The sequence below is a fragment of the Eleginops maclovinus genome, chromosome 24, assembly GCF_036324505.1.
Source record: "Eleginops maclovinus isolate JMC-PN-2008 ecotype Puerto Natales chromosome 24, JC_Emac_rtc_rv5, whole genome shotgun sequence".
In the NCBI taxonomy this organism is placed as follows: domain Eukaryota; kingdom Metazoa; phylum Chordata; class Actinopteri; order Perciformes; family Eleginopidae; genus Eleginops; species Eleginops maclovinus.
In genome coordinates this window covers 6,064,192-6,079,102 of record NC_086372.1, presented here as the reverse complement: position 1 = coordinate 6,079,102, position 14,911 = coordinate 6,064,192, and the positions used below count along the sequence as shown (strand labels likewise).

Below are 14,911 nucleotides of genomic sequence, written 5' to 3'. Positions count from 1 at the left end.
TTCATCCCGAGCCTTTGACTGACGGGGGTTTGCTTTACATAATTATCAACTTTCACCTATTTTACAGTGCCGGTGGTGTCGGGAGGGATGGAAACAACGGGCAGAATCCCATTAGAGACAGAAAAGGGAGAGTTGATCTTACGTTTAGTCTTTATCTCTCCAGTCGCAGGCCTCCTCTCTGCCTCCATTGTCTCAGCTGTGAATGAAGAGGGAAGGGGTGGCTGTGTAGGGGGTGGGTTGTTAGGAAGAGGGACCGCAAAGGGTTAAAAGCATCACTTTGAATGACAAAGACCTAACAGTTTACCCCCGTATTCAGCCCGGCATGCATTCATCCTGTTTTCAATAGTCGGGGGGTCATTTTGGCTCCCCAACGCTCCTCTGTGCTACCTGCTCCTACTTGGTATTCCCATAGGGAGGTGGGTGTCTTGTTGGAGGGGGTTGGGGAGGGATGATTTGTTGTGCTGTTGGGGCATGCCGTTATAAAGCAAAATGTTTCTCTCTTGTGCACATTATAAAGCAATGATTTTCTTTGCTTAAAACACGTTGATATCATTCAATCTAGAACAGCCTTTTACGCTTCATGATGTTGCAAGTCTGCATCTCAGTTGTGGCACACTTAGATCTAAAAGTGTCTGGAAGTCATTGTTGTAAAGCAGAAGGGCCCCCCCTTGGGTTTTTCTTGGGTCATTTCAGTTCCTCTGCTGTTTTTGGATGAGGGAGGGTAACTTTTTTTTTTAAATGCTGTACAGCTCATTTAGGGAGAGTGTAACCTGGTGTTGACGGGGCTCACGGTGGCATTATGTTTAGAGTTCGTTCATTGCCTAATACGACTTAAATAATGTACCATACTCACATACCGTGCATGCACAGACTTATTCGACCAAGAACCAAGAAATCCTGACTTAAAAGTGAGAGTTGGTGCATAAAAACAAGATGCACGGAGCGAGATTGTTTATCCGCCGACAGTCCCAGTGATTTGGCAGCAGAGTAGCAGGAGGAGGAGGGGATGTGAATTAAAAAAAAAGCCCCAGAACGTCTCTCTTTGTTGGTTTTAGCTGCCGTGGCCCCTGCGGCTCATGGCGGCTGTGGGGCAGAGCGGCCTATTCACCCTGCTCACCAAGGCAGAACGCAGCACAGGAAGACAGGAAGGAAGCGAGGCTATTCTTCATGGACGCATTGTCTGCGTGTCTGACGGCCAGGCTTAAGCAATCAAACAGCACTGTGAGAGAGAGGGGACATGCAGGGGGCTCAGGAGATGTGAGCCACCATGTGAAAGCATTACAACTGCTAGAAATATAAAGATTAGGGAGGAATAATATGTAGTACGCAAGTAGAAATACTCACAGTATTGTTCCACATGAGCTGTGTCTTATATTGAGAAGAGATGTGGTGAAAAGAAATACGGTTGTTTTTTTACCCCTGCTTGTTTTGTGAAGTTTTAAGACAAAAAATCTGGTTTATTTTTTGCTCCAGTGAAATTCCCCCTATTAAACATCAACTTTTGGTACTGAGGAATGGCCAAAAGTGGACAAAACTTGCATCTTAGTTGATATTAAAGTAAAGAAAGGCAAGAGAAAGCAGAATTTCTGTACAATACGTAGATTATATAAATCAGGCATACGGGGAAAGTTACCTCCTCCAACATAAAAGCTGGTGACTTTGAATTTGAAGTACAGCAAATGAACTAGTAGTGCTTGAAAGTGTATTGCAGTGAGCTGCTGTTGATAAAGATTACACTTTTGTTTGCAGAGATGCAAAATCAGAAAGGAATCGCACACTGTTCTACACTTGCTTTTCATAAGAACATTCATCAAAAGGGAAGTTTCTTTTTTCTTTGGTAGTAAATCATCTTCCTGAAAGTGTCTGGACTTTGCCACTGCAGTTTATCATGTTCCACATTCAGCACACTTTCCTTCAGTTACGTAACTGCTGCAACTAAACTGAGAAGTGTTTTCAGAGATATACGAGACAGTCAAAAATAAATGCACTTTTGTCTAGTTGGTCACATTGGTTGTGTGGTGTTGCAGAAAAGTGAATGTAACAAACCCTGGTGTAAAAAAATGGCGACAACGTAGGTGTGAATTAAAAAAAACCCAACCGGTGAAAAGCGTTTTCTCAGAAGCTGAACTTTTCTTTCTGCTTTTCCGACGTGGGCGGCGAGGAAGCACATATCTAAGGCTCGAAAGCTTAAGCGCATCCCCCTCACCTGACTGTGGTTTAAACTTTCCATTGAGCTTGTCCTCTGCTACTCTCACTATGTACTCAGTCCAATTAAAGAAATACTTGAAAGAGTAAGGGACACCAGACCCAGATTTTTGGTGACAAATCTCATGTCCTAAACAGCAACCTCTTCCCTTTATTGTATTTTTACAGAGCAAAGAGGACACATGTTCACCCCTGCAGCTTTTTGAGGGTGTACTGCTTTGCCAGGTGAATTACGGGGCACGCCTGCAGTTAAAAATCTTATGCAACACCCAACTCAGTGGCAGCTGAACTACTGTTATGCCTTGAGGAGGAAGATTACAGCAGCCAGGAAGGCAAAGAGAGCAAATAGACGGCGCAAGAGGGAAGAGAGTGTATCTGTCATAAAAGTTTAGTGAGTGTGAAGAGACGGAGGGTGTGTGTGCAGCATAAAAGGCTGCAGATAAGTCTTTGCACATGTTGAAAAGTTTAAGAAATGGACCTGTAGGCGTGCGTGTGTGCTCATGTTCGTGTGTTCCTGCACACGTGTGTGTTTCTGTCAGCATAATCAAGTCTTTTGCCCAGACAATGAAGCCCGACTGGAGGCCTAAGTCTAATAGCAGCACTTAACTTCAAACCACCACAGGAAGTTGGCTCATCTGCACGTGTACACACACACACACACACACATACACACACACACACACACCAACGGAGTCGGTCCGTTGCTGACAGCCAGTGGATATTTGTTGGCGACACCGTGGCTGCAAGGCTCTTTACAGCTTAGCGGCCAATTGTTGTTCACCCAGATACACACACGCACACACACACACTAAGAGCTTAGAGTTTCAGTTGTTATCCTGAAAGGCAATCCTGATCCCTCTGCTACACAGTAGGACAGACACACATAAAAAGAGGAATTAGTGCGGTCTGACAGCTCACTATACCTCTTGCATTTAGTGTGTGTACTAGTGTGATGGTGGCAATTATGTGTGTGTGTGTTTTGGGAGCGTGCATGTGGATGCATGTGTGCAATCATTAACAGACTATAAATTATATATACGTTTACTTTCTGTGAGGAGAGAAGCAGTCATTCGTCGTCCAGATTTCTTTGAGTTAATATTGCAAAGCATGTCCTGTGACGTACCCGGCAGAAATGGTGCAACATTAGCATTCGGTAGCATTAGCATAGTTTTAAGAAACCTGCTTACATTGAATCTAATCAGTGGCGTAGCTAGGCCTAAAATGTCTTAAAGCCCACCCAAATGGACATTTTTTGAAATTTTGAAAAAGAAAAAAGGGGATCCACGTCTCGTGCTCCTTTTTTGAAGAACAACGTTTTCAAAATGAAAATATTTCACTTAATTGTCATTGGTTATGGTATTTTGAATACTTTGATGGATTGGTACATTTCTCATATTAGTGTTGAGAGTTGCGCCCCCTCCCCTTTTCCAAGACCACAAAGTTCTATTCATGCCCCCAGAACCCCCTAGAGGATGTGAAGTACGCCTAAGAGATGTCAACATGACTAAGGCCAGGTAACATCGACCTGGTTAACATGACTAATACATTGAGGACGCAACCAGGACAAATCCCTACGGGTGTGTAGTGGCTTGCTCAGTGCAAAACTCCACCCCCCCCACCTGAAAAAAAGAGGCCTTGAAATGTTTTATCTAATCAATTGCGTTTTTAAAGTTTGATAGATAGACATCTATTAATGTCTTGCTGATGAATGTTACAGTTGATAAAAAAGGAGGAGATGAATTTTCCACAGACGCGTCGGGACCCTAACATGCAATAGGAACATTTATTTCCATATTTAATTATTTCTTTCTTATTCTGGCCATATTTGCAAGCCAACTTCTCCTTTTCCAGGTGCCCCATTTACCTCAGTGGCACATTGTAACCCTCATGTGTGTCATTGAGACCCACATGAGATTATTCAAATAAGGGAACAAGGAAGGAGGATGAGGGCATTTGAAAGTCAAATCTACACTCACCTAACTGATGCTATGGTAAAGGGAAAAAAAGATACAGCGGATTACACACACTCATAAATCCTGCCAGCTGTGGAGAAAAGGAAGAGTTTTAAACAGAGAGAACTGGACCAGTGATATTACTATATATGTCTCCATTGTCATCCTTCCGTGGAGAGCTGGAGATAGTGGGAGAGGAGAGGGTGAAATCATGCGGAACTAAGCTCTGGAAGAAACAGATATGATCAACCTGTGTGCCATTCAGCTCCATTAAAAACAGATTCCCCCTTTTTTTTTACTGTGACTCAAACTTAATGATGCGTTGGGTATGTCTCGGAGGTTAAAGGACTGTAACTGAGACACGTTGCGCTGAACTGCAAAGTGCGATTAAGTGTGAAATACTGACATACACCTTAGACTCACATGCTCTGTATTTGTTTGGTTAAGAGAGCAGCAGGCAATACATCATTGTTTTTGTCTTGCCATTTTCGGCTTGAGTCACAAATAATTTGCTATTTACCAAGACACTTATCGGGGGTGAGATCCTAATATTGTATCACAGCTTTCAAATAAATGGAAATGTACCTGTATCAGAGATCATTGTTGTAAAAACAGGTGGAGGAAGTAGAAGTCAGAGCGAAAGATTGTTTGTTTAAGATTACTTCCTGTTCAATGATCATTTAAAAACAGCATATCATGTAGAAAATCAGGACACACTTCGTGAAGTTAATTCCTAGTTATACATTATATAGCGTATACGTTATACAGTAGCCTTTATACAGTTAGAATTAACACCCCTAAGTCAATCATACATTTTTCTGAGTGTAAAATCTTAATTCATGCTGCTAGGTGAATAAGAAATTGATTATCATTACGTTAGCCTTCTGGTTTATGTTTATGTAGTATTAGATCAGCGCGACGATAAGAGCGTGTGATCTGTGGCTTTATACCGTTGCCTCTGTCAACTCCAGCTGTGACTCATTATTTAGAAGGGTTGACCACAAACTGTGTGCATTTACATGTTGCACAGGAAACAGGCAAAAGCCTTACTGAGAAAGAACTGACACCTCTGTCCTGTCTGAGAGGTTGTTGTTCTATGATTATTTTTGCACTGATGGAAAATGACATCAAAGCAATGATGTATTTATTCAGTATGAAGGCATGTTATAGTTTGCTTCTGCGAGGTGAACTCCAACTCCCGATGCTTTCTCTCTCTGTTGGAGGAAATTGATCTCTTGAGTCTGTCAGGCAGCTATGAGAGGCTGCGAGCCGCGGGCTCTGGTTACCATTCACAGGTGCGACACGCTGACAAGCCCACGATGACAGCCGAGGTGTGTGTATGCATCTGTGCGTCCAAAATGTGCACATGAGAGCGCGTATGTGTGTGTTTCCCCGGCCTGAAGACAGAAATGTGTCAATGGCTGCACAGATTGTCAGCATACCTCGGATTCCTCTGTGTTTCAAACCACCAGTGACAAGACAGAGAGGCATATAAGAGAGAGGGAGAGGCTTTCTGCCAGAGCTGTCCACTCTGCAGCAGCACAGGTGCAATATTCCACAAGATAAAGGCTCCTCTGTTTGGAAAAACACGCTGCTTTACAGCCATGGTAATCAGAGAATACTTAGAGGCAGCCGGGGAAAGAGACTTTGGGGTGCTTAGACATAAAAAGGGATGCAAAGCTTTGGAGGTTCTGATCAAATCCAGTCACATTGACTTAAATAATGGCAAGATATAAAGAAAGGGTAGTTTATGGGACTTTTTAGGAGTGACTATCAAAAGAAATGTTGGAATGTATATGTGAAGGTGTCATAGAAGACATCAATTACACTGTGGCTTTTTACCTTACTCAGTGACTCTGTGCATTCCTCAGATTCATTTCTGCGTTACTTCATATACGATAAACTCTGGATTTGTACTTTTCACGAAAGACTTGGTTCACTTATCCATCACTCAGTACGTCACCATGATTCTAAAAAGTGTCTACAGTTTAATTCAAGTTGATATTTCCTAACAAAAGTGAGAATTCAAAGTCCAGTTTGACTAGGCCACTTCGAGAAAGTGAACAGAATGTCTCACAATGAGGCTCAAGTGCATTTTGTTCTGATAAAGTAAGTGTGTGTTTACAGAACGCACCGTACGCTCCGTCTCTGATTCGCTGTAGGCCACTAGACAGAGATTGCCTCATTGCAGGGACCCCAAAGTTAGAGAAAACATGCCGCACACTTAACATGTCATCTCACTGCGAGGCGTCTTATGAAGTAGCGCTGCTGCTGGCCCACAGCCAAAAACAACAGAATTCCTTCAGCCTGGAATGCCTGCTTGATTAATATAGAAAACAGAGTCTTGCTTGAGCTCATTTGGTGTAGAAGTGTGGCACTTTCCTGCTAGTTAAGTTGCCTATCAAAATAACTATGCATGTCTGCCATGACGGGGCACAGAGCACTCTTATACTTACTTACTATAATCAGCTTTTAGCTAAAGTATTCAATATGGATTTTTTCAGGAGCTTTCAAGACAGGTGGCGTCATCTTTTGCACTAAAAAGCAGGAAACCTCTTCCTTTGAAGTCTCAACCGCTCACTTTAAATCGACCTTGTGTCATATACTATCAAAGCCAAAGTCAAAATCAATGCTGAAGTCTCCAAGGTCTCATGAACACACCGCCATTAACATTGATTTTCCCCCGCACGCGCTGACACCAGCACCAGATGAAAAACACATGGGCGTGCTTGTCCTGTAGGAATTTTGAGTGTGCAGGTGAGTGTGTGTTTGCCCAAAGAGGAAGTTCCTGTGGTGAGACGGCCCTAAGCTGAACACACACACACCACTGGAAAAGCTCTGGAAAACAACTTCCTGTGGTCACCTGCGCTCAATGACCCTGAAGAAAGAGACCCTTACAAACCAAAACTCACTGTCTCTCTCCCTCTTGTACACACACACAGTACTGCCCAGGCCTTGGCTGTGACACACAGGGAAAGCAGGATGAATGGGGCCCTCAGAGAAACCTTCACTGTGACAGGCAAGACAGGGAGGCTGAGAAAATTGATTCAACCCAGCAGTCCTTTAAATCTGGTTGACATCTTCAAATAAGCATTTGTTTTTCACCTTTCTTCTTCCTCAAACCGAGTCTGCTTATTCCCAACGGAGGCGATTTGTGAAACATTACAGTTACTGCGTCCCATTGACTGAAATCTGCATGAAATTACTACACACAGCCGAGTCAGATTCCCTCTTTTTGGCACAGACCACAGCCAATGAAATCATCATGCCTACTTGAGTTTTGCTTATTTAACGCTGTGGACACTATTAGGTGTCCACGCCTGTGGGCAGGTTCAGTGGCTGCATTCAACACAGAAACCGGAGCAGTTGTGTCAAGAATTCTGTATTTTATAAGAGCAGGAGTCGGGACATTTTCACATTCCTAGAGAAAATAATACGCCCTTGTAAGCTTAGATATTTAGTTAGCTTTAATTAGTTCTAAATGTAGCTGAGGTAAGAATACCCTTTGCCTATACATATATATATACCTATGCATCGCGTCATCGTGTCTTTTTTGCTTATAGCTCACTATTTCAAGGTCTGATACGCTGTCACACACTGCCAGCAATGAAGAAGATTACTGATGAGCTCAAGATGCAAAGGGACTGATCACAGGTTCCTGAACAGGGCGTGAGACCCAAGATTTTGACCATCAAGAATAGATCAAGCCTGAGCACTAGTGTCACTGAACACATGCAGCGGGTTACCATGTAAATGTAACATCCGAGACATGCCAAGCACTTTTGTTTTTGTTTTACCATCCCTCCAGGGAGCAGAACTGTCATTTTCCCTCCAGGAATACTTGCAACTTGCAAACCAGAACACACATTATAAGTGGAATAGTTATCTCCGTTAGGGTTCTATTAAAGGGGGAATATAATGCTAATTTCCAGGTTCATACGGTGTCTACTTGAGCATGCCTTAATGGTTGAACAACTTATTTTTTATTTGTATTTGGGGAGGGTAGGATCCAGTGATCTGAAGTGAATTGGTACATTTATACAGCATATGTCAGCCCTTTGCAACAACTTTAACTATTATCTTTATAATAATCCCCAAACCTCTTAAAGAACTCTTTCTCAATGAGACATTGGGTATGATATCAGTCCTGTTTTTGTCCCTTCTGGTGTTTGAAAGAACATTTTCACTTTGCATATCCAGATAAGCAATGGCATAACAGGCCTTTTGAAGAACTACAACCAGTGTTGGCATGATCTTTTTTTAAATCTAATGTGTGCAATGGCCTTCAGCCAGAGAACAATTCCATGGGCTATTCTTTATTGCCAGAGAAATGATGTCCATGATCTTATTTATGTAGGCCTCCCCATAATCCCCTCTGAGCAAAAGAGGAAGTTACTTATCAAGGATGTAGTCTACCTGTGCCAAGCTAAGCTTCATGTTACTGCCTCTTTAACCAACCCAATATCCTGTGTGTGTGTGTGTGTGTGTGTGTGTGTGTGTGTGTGTGTGTGTGTGTGTGTGTGTGTGTGTGTGTGTGTGTGTGTGTGTGTGTGTGTGTGTGTGTGTGTGTGTGTGTGTGTGTGTGTGTGTGTGTGTGTGTGTGTGTGTGTGTGTGTGTGTGTGTGTGTGTGTGTGTGTGTGTGTGTGTGTGTGTGTGTGTGTGTGTGTGTGTGTGTGTGTGTGTGTGTGTTCCATGTGTTTCTTGGAAGGAGGCGAACTACAGCTCCTTCATGTTTTGCCTCAAACAGACACACACGCCGCCGCAGACACACTCCGCCACACATCACACAACCGTGCACACACACACACACACATTTACACAGACACACACACTCCCAGCACAAACAGACTGCTGCTCTTTGAGGGCGCAGAGCGAAAGCAGCAAATGATCGCCGTAAAGTTTGCTGTTGCTATCGACAAAGCAGCCTCTGTTCCTCATTTTGTGCCCCACCACCACAGACGCCTTCCCCCTCCTCCTCCCACACATTTCATGCCTTCTCCCTCCTATATCCCTCTCTCGCCTCTCTTCTCCGTCTCCATGTCAACCCCCCCCCCCCCCCCCCCCCCCCCCTCCACCATGCTCCATCCTCTCTTTCTCCCTCCGCTCTCTTAATTCAGCTCCCCTCTCCTCTCGCTCCTTGCACTTCGGATGTAGGGCAGGAAAAAAAGGAAACAGCGCCAAGCTCTGTTTGTCAGGGGGAGAGCAGGGGCTGAGACTGCGGCAAAGGGACCATTCTGATCTGTGTGTGTGAGCAAAAGTGTGTGTAGCTGCATGGTGACTATAGCGAGGTGTCCAGAGGGAGAGTGGGTACAGAGGAGAGGAGGGATAGGAAGATGTGCTGTGCAGATCAGCGAGGGTTTTCCAGGAGCTAGTGGGCAGGTGATGCTGCGAGAGTTCCTCTTTGTATACATCCTTTTCTGGATGGGACCGTAATAGTAGCTAATAATCAATCAAAATGTATATTTGCCCATACTCATAACCCTTAGACATATCCTAAATATGTCTCGTTTTAAGCACTGCCTGCTTCTTTCTCTAGCAGTGTCTCTATCATCTTCGGTAAGAAGACCTCCAGGAAGTGAAATAGAAACACTCCCGTCTTGTCGCTATTCACTTACAAACAATTGAGAGAATAGTTTGGGTTGGATGATGGAGTAAATTCAAAACAACACATGTTGGTGGAAGGTGGGCGAGAATATGTACCATTAGAAATAAAATAGATATTTTTAGGCTGAAGGATCGGGAAGGGTCAGTGGTTGAGTCACCATCCAACCAAATGTTGTTCTGTCTCACCTCTTCAGCAGAATTATCCTCCAATGAATCCACTATACATTACCTGCAAAGCACCTATAACTATTTCAACAAACGTTAGCTTGGCTTTAGTGCCTTAAGAGCTATAAATACATGTCAGCCATTGGTGGAGACCAAACAAGAGCTAAAAGGAATACTGGCTCACAATCTGTAATGACATTTGACTACACGCAGAAGCACGCCATTATTTTTGACATATAAAGGAGAGAAGTGAAGGGGATGAAGACAGGGTGAAGTCATCTGGCTGGATACATTAATTGATGGATCCGGGGGAAAACAGGGGAGGAGCAGGGGGAGATTGTAGGTCAGAATGTAAAGTTGGAATTAATTAGGGCCCAACGCAGGGCAAATGAATGGCTCATTGTTATCGGGGACAGACAGCGAGGAGGAACAATCTAGGCTTTGTGCTCCGAGTTCACCTCTCCGTCCCACTCTTTCTCACTTGAGAGCATACATCGATGGTAATGTTTCAACATGCAACACAGAGAGGAAACTATACAAATATGCCATAATGATATCTAAATCAGACGGTACTATAGGTAGACTATTCCAATGCTGCACGACAATTCATACAAAAACAAATCAGGTTTAAGATGGGCCAAAATAGCATTATCTATAATAAAGACAGGATTTTCTGATGTGGCAATTACTATTTACGCCTCAAATTGTGCGCACGGATCATTTGTACATGCTTTGCTTGAGTTGTAGTGAGACTGAGGGCTCTGTTTGAACTCAGCAGAGGGGAGAATGGGACAGGCAGGTGGCTCTTATCTCTGGCAGAACACAGCATGGGGACACTCGCTGCATTGTATTCTCCCTCTCTCTCTCTCTCTCTCTCTCTCTCTCTCTCACACTCACTTTCTCTCACACACACACACTTGAGAACAGGCCTACTGGCTCGGTACCAACCATCTGCTGTGCAGGACAGGAGCCCTCCACTCTTCGGTGGTGATGTATGGTGTCGGGCTGCTACTTGCCACCTCACCCAGCAGTCACAAGTTCAACACTTCATCATATAGAGCCAGAAGTGGGTCAAACTCCAGCACTAATTGCTTGGAGTGCATGACTTTGTCCGCCTATAACACCTACTAGGGTTTGCCTTTCATAGTGGAATTTACCTTGGAAGTTAAACCAGTATGATCAACTCTGAGAAGTCTATGAGAAAATGATCCTAACCCAGTGAACATTGTTGGGGGTAAACATTATACCTGCTATAATATTCTTCCTGCACAGCGGTCAAGTGGAGAGGAAACCCTAATCTTAGCATTATCATTCTACTACATTGGAAAGATTTACCACTTTCCTAACTCTAATGCAATCAGGTCCAGATCTGTTTTGACTCGGACTTCGAAAATTGGTTCCTATTGCCTCCCATCCTGCATTCAATCTCAGCTGTCTGCACGCGGATTGGTGAACATTTGCCAGTAAGTGTTGTTTATTTCCTTCCACTAATGGGGATCCGAGCTGCAGAGAGACTGTAAGACAACCTCTCCTCCCCATTGACATGTTGATAAGTGGAAAATTGGGCCTGGAAATGGAGCTGGAGAAGGTTTACAGAGTCTCTCCACCCCGCATAATTGCAGCCTCGAAGCTTGCCGTAATTAATCTTTGAGAAAACTTGTCAAATTATTAATAGGGCCCTTAAGTGATGGCCCTGAAAGGAGGCCACTGTTCGGAGACGAAGGAGAGGGAGCGAGAGCTTTCAGAGGGGCTGTTTACTGTGAAAATACGAAGAGGTCGCTCTCCAGGAGTTCCGCGACTCCACGTGTCAAGGCTCTCCACACATGAAGAAGTTAAAGGGAGTTGTAGGTCTCTCCGGAAACCAGAGAGCTCAGACCCAAGACTTGAAATGTCATCAGGTGTAAAGCGAGCCGCTCTGCAGAGACCAAATGGACGGTTTTTGTCAACGCACCAAGCAGCGCACGGCTTTCGCATAGAGATGCTCACGTTCGGTTATACATCTCTGTTTTGCAGCACACAGGCTACACTCTTTACCCTCTGTGCCTCTCAGCCTCTCAGCCCCCCCTGCTCCTGTTGCACACAACAACCATTGTGTTCACCAACTGGCCACCTCACACCATCCCATTCACACGTTTTCATCTTTACAAGCCTCTCTATGTAGCTGCGTGTGAGAGGGATAGTCCTTCACACCTTTTATTGTCAGTTATCTTTACTCGTATGTGCCACGCATACAGTATCATGTAAATGATATCCAGGATACCCATCAACACCTATGTAATTCTAACATGAAAACCCATCAGAAAGGAACCACCACTGTTATTATACTTCTTTGGTTAAGTTAATCACGCCACGCTACGTGACTTCTGCGGATTTATGAGCGGTTGCGCTTTTGGTATATTATTCCTCAACTGGCAGACCAGGTGGCATCCACAGGAGTATGTCAATATTTGCTGACGTTGAGCTTGTACCAGTGTGTGCACGTGTGCATATTATAAGTGTTGTTCCAGAAACTCTGCCGCACGGGATAAATGGTGCAGAAGTCAAACAAAACATAAAAACCAGGCCGGTTTTTATGTTTGTCAATCAGTTTGGGTCTAACTGCTGTCTTCCAGGGAAAAAAGATCTGATGTTGGGTGTAGAGTTTAACTGGTTTTGTTAGCAGCATTAGTGATTAAAAATATGTTTTAGCACACATACTTTTACAATCTATCCTACTGAAACTGCACAGAGACATTGATATTGCTCATCAGGTTAATTAGTAAAGAAAATGTTGAAAGATAAATCACGTGTTCAGCGGCAGTGGGGACCTGTAGGGACCTCGGCTTTGAACCGAAGGGTCGCCGGTTCACGTCCCGAGCGGAACAAAAAATTACGGAGTGTGGACTGGTACTGGAGAGATGTCAGGTCGCCTCCTGGGCCCTGCCGAGGTGCCCTTGAACAAGGCACCGAACCCCCAACGGCTCCCTGGCAGCCTTCGCTCTGTCACCTCTCCAGATGCATGTGTGCAACCTACAAAAAACTGTATAGTGTGTATAAATTGTTTCTTCATCTTTTAGCCTTTAACACCACATAAAATTAGCGCCTGTGTTTTTATTATATCTAAGTAAACATGCAAGACAACCCACCCAGGAAGAATAACCCAACACTTTCATTCTACAATATTTGGTATAAAGACTTCGGATCTTCACATCCAATTGACAAATTCCTGTCTCTTTTAGAAAGATAACCCACTTGCCACATTAGAGGTTTCACAGTTGTGGGAAATGGCCTTAAAACCCCTGTATATGTGCATGTGTGTGTTTTTGAGGGGTGTGTTGTGTTTGCGTGCAGTCTTGCGAAATGTCACAGTCCAATGCTTGACATTCGACAACAGACAGGTATGTGTCCTGGAAGCCGTTCCAAACCCTTTCTTCCTGTATGTATGAAAGATGCCCCGAGGCCCGGCTGTTTGCGGTGACTCCTGAATGAAGGAGGCGTGTGTGTACATGCGAAAGCCAGAAAAAGCGGAACACACAGCCATGCTGTTCTTCCCCAACACCGTGTTTTGTGTTTTGAAAGCAGCACTGATGCCTCGTGCCAAAGACATTACATATTTCCTCAACTAGTGCCGCAGGGGGTTAAGAACCTCTGTTTGCGTGTGCTGTTGTGACTGTAATGTTTAGTTGGGGAAATTATTAAAGGTATAGTTTAACATTTTGTGACTGAACACTGAAGCTGCAGTGTTTGATGTACGATGGTATCACGTCGGTGGTAGTCTATAAATATAAATGTGGTTATTTTACATCTTGGTCTTCTCTTATGTGTGATGTGTTAACTATCGGACCACATTTTCTTTCCAGGAAGTCATTCAACCTGGCTGCAAATCGCAAAGCAATTATTTCATCATGTAATTTCCCCTTAAAACCACAACTTCTCATTTACACATCCCTATATGTGTACTGATAAAAGAAATAAGATATGGCACGATACTAAGTCAAGTTTAAAAGTGCCGGTGGGTGTATCTTTAAAGGGATTTGAGAATCTGCTAAGCTAATTGACAGTTAGGGCACGGACATGAGAGCAGTATTACATTTATTATCTAACCCTCAGCAAGAAAGTGTTAGCGTATTGATCAAACTATTGTTTAATGCTTTGGACAAAATGTATTGCCGCACTGCCTCGTACGGTTCGACTTCCCTTTTGGAAACGGACAGCGATGACCTCATTGTATTTTGTTCAGAAACTTGAACACATGCTTTTTGGACCAATGTCATTTGTTGGCAATCAATAGAAAAACCCACAGTCCGGAAAAGTTGGGTGAAATATACACACTTCACCAGTTGGCTTTGAGCACACACCCTCACACACACACACACACACACAGTGGGCAGTAGCCAGGCAGCCGAGGCCCTCAGATATGCTGTTGACAGAGATTATCAGCACAGTTCCCCCGGCCGCCTTTCTCTCTCTGCATGTGACAGAGTTTACTTTGGGCTCGGACTAGACCCCGACCAGGCTCCACCTGGTCCGAACGTGGGCGAAAGACTTTCAGACGGAGAGAGGGTGAGCGAGAAAGGACGAGGAGAATGAGTTTGGAGACAGAAGAGGGCCTCATAAAGGGAAACATTTGCAAACCGGAAAGGAGTTATGTAAATGGGTCAGTCATTAAGGCCTTCTAAAAGAGAGGAGGCCAGATTGGGGCCAGGGGCAGGCGGGTAGGCAAGTAGGGAACATAAACCCATTATGCGAATAGGCTCCTCTGTTCAACGTAAGCTTCTCTTTCTTTTTTACAGTTTTACAATATTTACTTAAAGGCTAATATCAGCGAAAGGAGTACACACTCGGAATATCTTAAAGCCATTACAGTATTTCCCCGACAATGAGGCTTTTACTTCACTCATCCCTTCAGTGTGACTCTTCAGACACTGATTGTTATTCAGCGTGCTTCTGGGTTACTATGGTTTTCGGATACATCAACACAGCAGGACTTCACGGTCAATTCAGA

General features: G+C 44.0%; 1 long non-coding RNA gene across 1 annotated transcript in view; it reads left to right on the top strand.

Annotated features, from left to right (window-relative positions):
• The window catches only part of LOC134860971 (uncharacterized), a 132,140-nt gene that overhangs the window by 108,346 nt on the left and 8,883 nt on the right, over nucleotides 1–14,911 (top strand). The window lies entirely within an intron of this gene.